This window comes from Lissotriton helveticus (genome assembly GCF_964261635.1).
Source record: "Lissotriton helveticus chromosome 1_1 unlocalized genomic scaffold, aLisHel1.1 SUPER_1_unloc_42, whole genome shotgun sequence".
NCBI classification, from domain to species: domain Eukaryota; kingdom Metazoa; phylum Chordata; class Amphibia; order Caudata; family Salamandridae; genus Lissotriton; species Lissotriton helveticus.
In genome coordinates, this window is record NW_027611684.1 from 880,899 (window position 1) to 893,811 (window position 12,913).

At 42.7% G+C, this 12,913-nt stretch overlaps 1 long non-coding RNA gene across 2 annotated transcripts in view; it reads left to right on the forward strand.

Moving 5' to 3' along the window:
* Positions 1-12,913, forward strand: part of LOC144806065 (uncharacterized) — a 285,212-nt gene that overhangs the window by 158,395 nt on the left and 113,904 nt on the right. Inside the window, exon 6 of one of the 2 annotated variants that reach the window (XR_013605681.1) lies at positions 8,931-11,486. The exons of the other annotated variant lie outside the window; for it this stretch is intronic. This is a non-coding gene — a long non-coding RNA (uncharacterized LOC144806065). Of the gene's footprint in view, positions 1-8,930; positions 11,487-12,913 lie in introns of those variants that run through there. 2 annotated transcript variants of the gene reach the window in all.

Consider the following 12,913-nt stretch of genomic DNA (forward strand, 5'->3'; position numbering starts at 1 on the left):
AGCGTGAAACATTAAGCACAAAAGAAACACCATCTCCAATTCTAGAACCATGAGTTGTTTTGGCGTTTGGGGACCCCTGACAAAACTGGAATTACGTGTCTTTGTCTTCCTTATAGCCATTAAACCCCTATTGGCTCTCCCCCTTGAAGTCACACCTACCGGGTACTGTTGACACCTGTACTCCTTGACCTGTAGGTGAGTAACTAAGTAACCCACAGTGGTTTTACGAAGTAGACACCATGAAGAAACTGCTGCTATCATGTTTTAATTTGATTTTTATGCTTATTTTAATTTGAATTATGATAGAGGTGACATGTGGTATACGTGAATTAAGTTGATACTAAACGGTCACTGCTCACAGAATGTCACAGCCACAGAGTCACTTCTCTTCACACAACCACAGTGTGTTCACGGTCAAGAATGGGAAATTGTTGTCTGTGTATTTTGGTAACTCTCTCTTTTGTCTCCTCTAGGCAAGAGCAGTCTTAACCAGGTAGTACAACAGAAAATATAATGTTTATAGGTTGACACTTTATTAGGTCTTCCCTTGTGATAGATGTATAATTATATTAGGTCCTGAAGAATCGCAGCATAATTGCAAAAGCGAGAAACATGTCGACCTCACAGAACGCTTTGTAGTCCTAGATCGTGATACGGAACCTAACTTCTGGCGATCATAGGCTACCCACTGGTTTTACTTATAGCATGGGAACCACCAGAATAAATTGATCTCCGGTATCCCGTGCTATATTTTAACACACCCACCTACACTATCCACCCCTCACCTGGCCCCTCACTTGCACTTCACCCACAGGCTGTTGGAAAAAAGATCTCCGACAAAGAGCCCCTCCTAGAGGTGAGCCCGTTGGACATTGCACCGCCTGTCCAATGAGGAGCAACGGCCGATGATGAAGCATGACACTTGCAAGAGTGTGTGAGGCCATTCATTCCAACTAATGGGATGCCCAGGGTAGCCCTCCACTGAGCACTACCCTCCTATTAACCTTCTTCCCTCCTTGACCATATAACTCTTCACCAAGGAACAACTGAGTCCCCTTTTTGTCAGTCATTGTTACTTGATATGCTTAAACATTTTCGAGCAACTATACGCTGTGCCCCTGGCGGGGTGCGGGTTATTTTGAATGAAAACTACCCAGAGGTTGAGAGATTGTACCTCATGCAAGAGGCCGATGCGTTAGCTTCTCTTCCTAATACTTTGTGGGCTACTTCCAACACTGATGTGGGACAGATGATCATCCCTCCCGTATGTATTACTGTAAAGGAGGGAATGTCTTTGCCTCGTGTCCCACAATACAAGATTTCCAAGGAAGGTGAAGTTGCCTTGACACATATCGTAAATGACTTGATTAAGGCAGGGGTGGTGGAGGAAGTCCTTTATAATGTTTGTAACAGCCCAATTCTTCCGATTTTAAAGAAAGACACAGACACCAAAATCTATTGTTTTATTATTGATTTGAGGGAAATTAATAAGATAGTAGTGCCCCAGTATTCGGTGGTGTCTGATATTACTACCTTACTTACTTTGATTCCACCCACAGCCACTACCTTCACTGTAATCGATTTGAAAAACGCTTTCTTTTCGATTCCCATTCATCCTGATAGCCGATATTTGTTTGGCTTCACATTAAATAACAAATAGTATAGATTTTGTCGGTTCCTCAAGGCTACACAGAAAGCCCTAGCATCTATAGCCAGGCTTTAAAAAGACAGCTTGATTCTTTTGACTTACAGTCTGGGGTGGCTCTTATTCAATATGTCGATGACATTCTACTTGCAGCAGACACACAGGAACAATGTGAGGAGAGTACTTATTCCCTGCTTTCTTTCCTTGCCAAGAATAATCACAAGGTTTCAAGGAAGAAATTGCAATACTGTAGACCAAAGGTGACCTACCTCGGTCACCTTTTGTCTAAGGAGGGGCGTGCATTGACATCAGATCGAATTCAAGCAATTTTAGATACGCCAGTCCCTTGCACTCAGAAAGATGTTCGTGCTTTCATAGGTTTGACGTCCTTTTGTAGACAGTGGATATTAGGATTTTCACACATTATAAAACCGTTGTTATCATTGTTGTCCAAAACTACACCGATTCCCATTGAATGGACAGATGAATGTCAGAAGGCTTTTGAACAATTGAGGCAAGCTCTTTGTTCTGCACCAGTGTTAGGTACGCCAGATTATACAAAGATTTTTACATTATATGTCCACGAGAAGGATGGATGCGCATTGTCAGTCTTAGTGCAGACACACGGAGATAAACAGAGACCTTGCGCTTATTTTTCAGCAGTACTCGATCCTGTAGCACGAGGATTACCTGGGTGTTTTCGAGCAGTTGCAGCAACAGCAGTGGCTATACGACAAAGTGAGGGAATACTTTTGTCACACAAATTGTTGGTATTAGTTCCCCATGCGGTAGATGTTTTATTGAACCAAACGAAAACACAGCATTTAACTAGTGCTCGTTTAACAGGATACAAGCTGACGCTGTTGGCGCCACATATTACACGGAAGAGGTGCGCCACTTTGAACCCCGCTACTTTATTGCCATATCCTGTTCCTGAGACCCAGAAGGAAGAACATCATGATTGTGTTTTTGTGACCGAAGAACAAACAAAGGGTCGTATCGACTTACAGGATACGCCTCTTCCAGATGTAGATGGAGAACTGTGGGCTGATGGATCTTGTTTAAAGTTGCCAGATGGTACGACTTCCGCAGCTTATGCGATCACGACACTTAAGACAGTGGTAGAAGCAGCATGAATACCACAGAAATCGGCCCAAGCGGCTGAATTGAGAGCCTTAACGAAAGCATGTGAATTAAGTGCTGGATTACGTGTGAATATCTACACTGACAGTTGTTACACTTTTGGAGTAGTGCACGATTTCGGCCTACTCTGGAAGGAACGAGGGTTCATGACCTCGCATGGAGTGCATATTATGCATGGAGAGGTAGTACGTGATATCCTGAATGCACTATTATGTCCAAAGAAAGTAGCGATAATCAAATGTAGTGCACATAAGAAGGTGACAGACAAAATAGGACAAGGAAACGCTTTTGCAGATCACATAGCGAGAGAGACTGCAATGTAACAAAATATCTCTCCTATGTATGTGGTGAAATCACAGGCTGAGCGATGGCATGATGCCAGAGAGGAAATATTAGACATCCAAAAATCAGCATCTGAAGCAGAACTTGCAACCTGGGCGATAGAGGGAGTGTTGGATGATGAGGGTTGTTGGCGTAGCAAAGATATGAGATGGAAATTGCCTGCCGCTTATTTGCAAACAATGGTTCAAATGACACATGGGCTGGCACATGTTGGGGCTCTTGCAATTACTAAATTGCTTACACGAGTTTGGGAGCATCCTGAGATTGCTAGCACGGCTAAAAGAGTAGTGCAGACCTGTCTGATATGCTTACAGTACAATCCTGCTAAAGGGACTTATACTCCTAAAGGAGGGTTTGTTCCACCTACTGCACCATTCGAAGTACTGCAAATGGATTACATCCAGCTTGAGCGCTGTAACAATCTTAAGTATGTCCTAGTGGTGGTGTGTGCCTTCAGTAATGGATTGAGGCCTACCCCACAAAGGATAATACAGCATTGACAACAGCTAAAGTGTTACTCAAGGAGTACTTCCCGCGCTTTGGTGTTTGTAAATTTTTGTGGAATGATAACGGTCCTCATTTTGTTGGGAAGATAGTGGAGTACGTCCTGAAAGGATTGGGGATTAGGCAGAAATTTCATGCTGTATTCCATCCGTAAAACGCAACAAAACAATGCCTGCACCCCTCTTATTTAGTAAACCACGATTATTCAGATATAGACAACACCGTAATTTAATTTAGGTAGATCCGGTACCCTAATAAGTACCATTTACTTTTTATTTTGGAAAGAATTTCATACGTGTGTTCATGCAGAGATAAACAAATACACTGACATGTCTAACTTACTGACTACATATATATACACATTTCATACAAAAAGAAAATTATATTCATGAAGTGAACAAAACACATCCTAACAATATCGTAACAAAAACATTTCAATCCAATACAATCATTGTTTTTTACTTCATAATTTATCATCAGACAACGTCAAATGCCCAGGAACATTAAGAAATTATTCACAAAGTCCTAGTGTATATTTAATATACTAGTATGTTCCCATTGGTAAGCCGACGCGTTTCGAGTTGGGGCCAACAGGGTTCCCAAACTCTCATCAGGGCCTTTTGATTAATCTGTATAGGAAGTGAAATAATAAACACTATTTAGTATTGTTATATGTCTCGTACAGCTCTTATGCCATACCTCAGTCATTGCCTAAAGTGTACCTGTAATTCGATTCACTGTGGGAACGGTATATTCAGGGGCTTCTCAGTGGGAAGGGCTGTCTCTCTTAGCTCTGCCCGTATCGCCGTGCCGGTGAACTGCTGTTTCTAGAAGGGGGAGATGAATGAGCCTACCGATGTACATCTGATAGATTCAAACAATGATCCTTACAACAAGCCATTAGTCTAACAACATCCTACCTCGTCTTGAGTGGTGAACTACTCGTGAGGATTTGGTTGTGCTGGTAACGTCTCGCGTATATTCTTTACCTATTCAATGAAAACGCGTGTCAAACTTTACACGGCGAAATACGGGCCCTCAACAATTTATGGCGATGATATATTAAATTATGCTCGCCAGGTCCATACCTGCACTCATGTGCGCTTGCCCTGCCGCTTTGCTTCTTATGGTGTTCGTCGCTCAGGGATCGGGAAACATTACTCATCCAGATCGCGTTTCTGTAAAGCAAGTGGAGCCGGTAAACACTCGCGTGTTGCGCCTAATTGTGGCCTTAGTTCAAATGAACGAACAGACAACCGTGTGAAACTTACTTGTTTGTTTGCTCTTGGCAAGCACACCGGCGTCCGCTCCCGCATGCAGTCAGGAACCATCTGACTGATGCACAATGCGGAGGGCGCCATTTTAGGCTGACATTGTGGGAGGGCGCTCAGTGCTCAAGGATTAAGGGAGATGTAGTTTAGCCGTGAAAGCAATATGTAATACATTAATTTGCTCATTCTATGGGACTAGGTATGGACGTTTTCATGTACATGCAGGCAGTCTGACTAATTTTCCCCAGGATTGCAGACGCGTTCACACCCTGGATAATTCGGACATGCTGTTTAGTCCGGTTAGAGTGGTATTAAATTTCAAAATTAAATATGCTTCTTTTTGAAGCAACATGCTGTTGACATCACCAGGGCACTGTGTACTGTTTATTGTAAATAGTACAGACCATTCAAAATCGTTTTCATTGTGTGACTTTTCAATGAAGTGCTCGACCATGGGGGCAGTGAGCACCTTCCTTTTGAGCCGCGATTTGTGTTGGCCTATGCGTGCATTGACCTGTTGGTTGGTCTTTCCAATGTAGATCTTTCGGCAAGGACAAATTACCACATAGATTACATTTTTTGTTTTGCAGTTAGAAAAAGTAGAATGCTTCCATTTAACATTCATATGCTCAAACTCGTTGCCCTCGATAGCATTGGCACATGCCACGCAGTTACCGCATCTATGGTGTCCCTCCAAAGGTTTCATATTCCAGAGGGACAGGGGGAAGGGGCATTTCAATCCCTCAAGCAGATGCCAATTTTTTAATACTGTCTGCCGCATTCTGTGCGTGTCTGGGCCAAAAGTGGTCACACAGACAGGCCGGTCCAGTTCTTTCTTCTGTCTGGTCTGTAAAAGGCATTCACGTGGTGTGAACCGTGCCCTTTTGTAAGAATGTTTGCACTGTGTTGGGTTTTATGATTTGTAGAACCGGTTGCGCGTCCTCATTTCCCATGGCGCTTTGAATCGTGTTTTTGTTTGTGGGCCCCTTTCTAAAAAAGCAACCTGTTTCCTAGAGTTGCCTCTCGAATCGGAGTCTGAAGACTCAGATGAGGAAGTCTCTGAAAAAGTAGTGAAACGGTTTCATGATCTTCCTTGGTAATTCGACAGTGCCCTGCGTGAGTCAGACGAGATGTAATAGTCCTCTTTCAAAAAAGGATACACTTGTTCGATCTTGAAGGACTTAGTGTCTCTATCGTATTTGGTAGTTTTGTCGTTTATTGAATTGTCTTTAAATACCTGTATCTCTTTTTCAATCTTTTCTAGAAGTGCTTTGGCGTCTGCAATTGTGGGGTCGTTTTGAATAGCTTTCGTTAATGTCTCAATTTCCTCCTCTTCTTTGCGGCACAATCTTTGGGCAGTTTCCCTGTACAAGAAAGCCACGGACAAAAATACCATTTTGCACCACAGTAGCTACCATCCAAGAAACCTCAAAGCAAATCTCCCCTATGGACAACTACTACGGATACGTAGAAACTGCAGCGAAATAGGAGATTATGACAATCATGCACAGAAATTCTGTGATGAAATGAAGCACAGAGGATATCCCAAAAAGCTCCTAAAACATTCTTACAAAAGGGCACGGTTCACACCACGTGAATGCCTTTTACAGACCAGACAGAAGAAAGAACTGGACCGGCCTGTCTGTGTGACCACTTTTGGCCCAGACACGCACAGAATGCGGCAGACAGTATTAAAAAATTGGCATCTGCTTGAGGGATTGGAATGCCCCTTCCCCCGGCCAATATTCGCCTACAAAAAGAACAAGAGTGTGGGACAACAAATTGTCCGTGCGGACATTCCAAGGCCAAAACAGAAACATGACCTTTTGTCCCTCTGGAATATGAAACCATTGGAGGGACACCATAGATGCGGTAACTGCGTGGCATGTGCTAATACTATCGAGGGCAACGAGTTTGAGCATATGAATGTTAAATGGAAGCATTCTACTTTTTCTAACTGCAAAACAAAAAATGTAATCTATGTGGTAATTTGTCCTTCCTGAAAGATCTACATTGGAAAGACCAACCAACAGGTCAATGCACGCATAGGCCAACACAAATCGCGGCTCAAAAGGAAGGTGCTCACTGCCCCCATGGTCGAGCACTTCATTGAAAAGTCACACAATGAAAACGATTTTGAATGGTCTGTACTATTTACAATAAACAGTACACAGTGCCCTGGTGATGTCGACAGCATGTTGCTTCAAAAAGAAGCATATTTAATTTTGAAATTTAATACCACTCTAACCGGACTAAACAGCATGTCCGAATTATCCAGGGTGTGAACGCGTCTGCAATCCTGGGTAAAATTAGTCAGACTGCCTGCATGTACATGAAAACGTCCATACCTAGTCCCATAGAATGAGCAAATTAATGTATTACATATTGCTTTCACGGCTAAACTACATCTCCCATAATCCTTGAGCACTGAGCGCCCACCCACAATGTCAGCCTAAAATGGCGCCCTCCGCATTGTGCATCAGTCAGATGGTTCCTGACTGCATGCGGGAGCGGACGCCGGTGTGCTTGCCAAGAGCAAACAAACAAGTAAGTTTCACACGGTTGTCTGTTCGTTCATTTGAACTAAGGCCACAATTAGGCGCAACACGCGAGTGTTTACCGGCTCCACTTGCTTTACAGAAACGCGATCTGGATGAGTAATGTTTCCCGATCCCTGAGCGACGAACACCATAAGAAGCAAAGCGGCAGGGCAAGCGCACATGAGTGCAGGTATGGACCTGGCGAGCATAATTTAATATATCATCGCCATAAATTGTTGAGGGCCCGTATTTCGCCGTGTAAAGTTTGACACGCGTTTTCATTGAATAGGTAAAGAATATACGCGAGACGTTACCAGCACAACCAAATCCTCACGAGTAGTTCACCACTCAAGACGAGGTAGGATGTTGTTAGACTAATGGCTTGTTGTAAGGATCATTGTTTGAATCTATCAGATGTACATCGGTAGGATCATTCATCTCCCCCTTCTAGAAACAGCAGTTCACCGGCACGGTGATACGGGCAGAGCTAAGAGAGACAGCCCTTCCCACTGAGAAGCCCCTGAATATACCGTTCCCACAGTGAATCGAATTACAGGTACACTTTAGGCAATGACTGAGGTATGGCATAAGAGCTGTACGAGACATATAACAATACTAAATAGTGTTTATTATTTCACTTCCTATACAGATTAATCAAAAGGCCCTGATGAGAGTTTGGGAACCCTGTTGGCCCCAACTCGAAACGCGTCGGCTTACCAATGGGAACATACTAGTATATTAAATATACACTAGGACTTTGTGAATAATTTCTTAATGTTCCTGGGCATTTGACGTTGTCTGATGATAAATTATGAAGTAAAAAACAATGATTGTATTGGATTGAAATGTTTTTGTCACGATATTGTTAGGATGTGTTTTGTTCACTTCATGAATATAATTTTCTTTTTGTATGAAACGTGTATATATATGTAGTCAGTAAGTTAGACATGTCAGTGTATTTGTTTATCTCTGCATGAACACACGTATGAAATTCTTTCCAAAATAAAAAGTAAATGGTACTTATCAGGGTACCGGATCTGCCTAAATTAAATGACGGTGTGGTCTATATCTGAATAATCGTGGTTTACTAAATAAGAGGGGTGCAGGCATTGTTTTGTTGCGTTGATTCATGAATGGTCCAGCCCGCCCCTGTCCCGCCAGGACCTAACTCCTTTTGGTTTCAAAGTATTCCATCCGCAGTCAGCAGGTTTGGTAGAGAGGTATAATGCTACTTTGAAGCTGAAACTAGCAAAAATAGTGGCATCCACGTCTTTGAAATGGCCAGACGCCCTGCCTTTGGCATTATTATCTATCAGATCAGTGCCACATTCTCGATCTGGCCTCACGCCTTATGAAGTGGTGTTTGGGAGGCCTATGAATATCTGGGGAGTCCCTAAACCTCGTTTAATACATGATGTGCCTTGTATAATGATGAACGATTATTTGGCACGATTAACAAATGATTTACTTTCTATTCATCAACAGGTTCGAGAAGCGCTCCCAGATAATTCTATTGGAGAGGCTCACGATCTTCGTCCTGGGATCACGTAATGGTCCGATCGTTCGAGAGAACCAGTAGTTTGGAGTCGAGATGGCGTGGCCCTGAACAAGTATTGCTGGCAACTCGGACGGCTGTGCGAGTCACGAACAAGAAGCGGTGGGTGCATTCCACTCACTGTCGTCGTGTCTCTCCGGATCTGGTGAATTCTGTGCTGTCTGATTATCGAGACATCCTGGATGTAGAAAAGAGCCCAGCTACTACGACTAACGAATCGGAGGGAGCCTTCCCAGACCACACTGTTTCTGCGGCCAAGAAAATTATTGTTTTGTGCAAGATTGGTTGAGTTACCGTTCTGAGGTTTGTGAAAACGGAAGCCGAGAATATCAAGGGGGGGGTATCAGTTCTGTCCAGTGTAGCGACACCCGTCTTGAATCTCGGAGAAGAAACCAGCGGCAGCCTCAGTTCTCAGCACTCAATTTTTATTTTTAGCTTTGTTTGAAAAAAATTGTGTTTTTTTTTATAATTATGGCACCTACTACGACGAGAAACAAAAGAATTCTTGGTGCTGTGCTTTTCGTTACAACTATAGTGGTAATAGCAGTAACAGCTTGGATCATAGAACGATTGCTTCCGGCAAGAGAATATTTACTGCCTACCACTCCAATCCCATCTGAACATTTCCATTTTACTCTGCCGTATCATGAAGAGAGACATAGACAGACTTACTTAAATAACAGCTTCATTCAAATTCTACATCATACCCATAATATGACGAACACTTCGAACTGTTGGGTATGTGGAATGTTGCCTGGACATCAGAAGAAAGGAGGAACTCCACTTATTCCTCTTCCGTTCTCTCATAATGGTTCTTGTAATGCTTGGTACACTCTCCTCTTTACATTAAGATGGCCAACAAAAGGTGGACTACTTTTCTGATTAAATAAAGTCTGTTATAATGACAGAGATAGCTACCCACAGGCAGAAGGAACTAAATTTGAATGGGAAGAATATCGACCGGACAATGTATCTACACCTCGTATTTTCACTAATCAAAGAATTGCAAACATGTCTAGTTTATATGTAATTACAGTTATTGATACCAAAGCTGACTTATGCATACGTAATAAAGGTACTTTACCGGTAGGGAAAAGTGAATATAATACTACTCTCACATTTGACACACCAAACGGTATTGCCTTTGTAGCCTCACGAAATACTTACCTCATTTGTGGAAACAAGGGATACCACCGTCTTCCCATTGGGTGGTTAGGAACTTGTTATATTTCTTTCGTACTACCCCCTGTATTTATTGCCCCGCTCATGTATCATAATGATTTTGTATTATATCATGATTTTATATTGAATAGAGTTAAGAGAACATTAGAAATTGAAAATATTGATCAAACTGACACCTCCTTACAGTAATATGTAGATTTTAATTTAGGCCTGCTTTCCTTTGTTGGTGCTACCTTAAATAGCAGGAAAATAAGACGGCTAACACGTGTTGTGGAAGCTGTTGCTAATGAAACTGCTTCGGCCTTAGGGAACTTGACTGAGGAACTCCAAATTACTAGAATCGTAACACTTCAGAACCGAATGGTTCTAGACGTAGTATTAGCTGATCGTGGGGGTGCGTGCCGCATTATCGGTAGTAGTTGTTGTGTATACGTGCCAGATAATTCACCTTCTGTGTATGATGCCATTTCTAAATTGCACAAAATAGCTGCTGAAATTCATCCTGAAAATGGTACATGGACATTCTCAAATTGGTTCTGGACTCTGCTTAGCACTTGGGATTGGAAACTATTGACTATCTTGTGTATGATCATTTGAACGCTATTCTTTCTTTGTTTATATATTCAATGTGGCCCTACCCTATGTTCTGTATGTATTACTGCCTGCATTCCGTCTAAATGAGCTATTGCCAAAAATAAGCAAATGATTAGCAAAGAAATAGCAAATATAATGCTAATTAATACGGATGATGAGTATCCTGATTACTTCCGTTATGAGGTAGCTTCAGCTAAATGCTAAAAGGGCCGTCTGTCGTAATTTGGCAGTGACTAAATTAGCATTTAGCTCAGCTACACACACTTTTATCGTTAACTTGACCATGTTTTAGGAGGCCATTTTGTATTTCCTGGCTTCCATTTGAATGAACATGCTGCCTCGTGTTCAGCATGTCCTTTTGTCCTTTCTCTGTACCAATGACCTTTTTAAACTGCCCAGCAACTGGCTATTTTTAGCGCTGGTCAAGCTTAGACATGCGTACTCGAACATTGAACGGTCACCTCTCAGGGATGTTCTCCAAAAACTGACCAGTGGTACTAGACTCCTCCCACATGTTGGCTGGGTTCCAAAAATGTCCTTATATGTACCTAAACTGTGTAAAAGTATACCGCCTACCTTTTTATTACTGTCTAAATCGTATAAAAGAGGTCACGCACCGATGTTCGGGGTGATGCTTCTTGCATTACCGAAGGGTGCTGTAGGATTGTACCACCACCCCATGGGGTCCTAATAAACTTGTCTTTTTTGCATTTCCAGTTTCCGTGCCAACTTCTATTCTATGGTGTTCGTGAGTGTTTCTTTCAGAGTATGTAGATCTGTTGAAATCCGATACCACACAGACACCATCCCACATGCATACATTTAACACAGCAGACACCATCCCACATGCATACATTTGACACAGCAGACACCATCCCACATGCATACATTTAACGCAGCAGACACCATCCCACATGCATACATTTCACACAACAGACACCATCCCACATGCATACGTTTCACACAACAGACACCATCCCACATGCATACATTTGACACAGCAGACACCATCTCACATGCATACATTTAACACAGCAGACACCATTCCACATGCATACATTTAACGCAGCAGACACCATCCCACATGCATACATTTAACACAGCAGACACCATCCCGATGCATACATTTGACAGAGCAGACACCATCCCACATGCATACATTTCACACAACAGACACCATCCCACATGCATACATTTGACACAGCAGACACCATCCCAATGCATACATTTAAAACAGCAGACACCATCCCACATGCATACATTTAACACAGCAGACACCACCCCGATGCATACATTTGACAGAGCAGACACCATCCCACATGCATACATTTGACACAGCAGACACCATCCCACATGCATACATTTAACACAGCAGACACCATCCCACATGCATACATTTCACACAACAGACACCATCCCACATGCATACATTTGACACAGCAGACACCAGCCCACATGCATACATTTAACACAGCAGACACCATCCCACATGCATACATTTGACACAGCAGACACCATCCCACATGCATACATTTAACGCAGCAGACACCATCCCACATGCATACATTTCACACAACAGACACCATCCCACATGCATACATTTCACACAACAGACACCATCCCACATGCATACATTTGACACAGCAGACACCATTCCCCATGCATACATTTAACGCAGCAGACACCAACCCACATGCATACATTTGACACAGCAGACACCATCCTACATGCATACATTTAACACAGCAGACACCATCCCGATGCATACATTTGACAGAGCAGACACCATCCCACATGCATACATTTCAAACAGACACCATCCCACATGCATACATTTGACACAGCAGACACCATCCCGATGCATACATTTAAAACAGCAGACACCATCCCACATGCATACATTTAACACAGCAGACACCATCCCGATGCATACATTTGACAGAGCAGACACCATCCCACATGCATACATTTGACACAGCAGACACCATCCCACATGCATACATTTAACGCAGCAGACACCATCCCGGTGCATACATTTGACAGAGCAGACACCATCCCACATGCATACATTTCAAACAGACACCATCCCACATGCATACATTTGACACAGCAGACACCATCCCAATGCATACATTTA